Source organism: Theobroma umbraticum, unplaced genomic scaffold (assembly GCF_002168275.2).
Source record: "Theobroma umbraticum cultivar Fairchild unplaced genomic scaffold, ASM216827v3 scaffold_56.0, whole genome shotgun sequence".
NCBI lineage: Eukaryota > Viridiplantae > Streptophyta > Magnoliopsida > Malvales > Malvaceae > Theobroma > Theobroma umbraticum.
The window spans coordinates 5,926,693-5,926,929 of NW_018397256.1; the positions used below are offsets into that span (position 1 = coordinate 5,926,693).

The 237-nt window shown below is 22.8% G+C and overlaps 1 protein-coding gene across 1 annotated transcript in view; it reads right to left on the reverse strand.

The window, feature by feature from the left end:
• Positions 1–237, reverse strand: part of LOC110410300 (uncharacterized) — a 9,366-nt gene that overhangs the window by 3,314 nt on the left and 5,815 nt on the right. The window lies entirely within an intron of this gene.

The following is a 237-nucleotide window of genomic DNA, read 5'->3' on the forward strand; positions in this document are numbered from 1 at the left end:
GTTTACCTTGTTAGTATACTATTGTTTCTTTTTTTTCTTAATTAATTAAATAATGGGTTTTTAACACATATTTTGTAAAATGGAAATTAATCATCTATTAGAATTTAAGTACTTGACTCAATGTTGGATATATATCTCTCCTTACTTAAAAGAGTTATATTTAAATCCCTCTTCTTCACAATTCAAAAGAAAAAATATTTTTTTATTCGATATGCAGAAGATAGAGAATTCCATTAA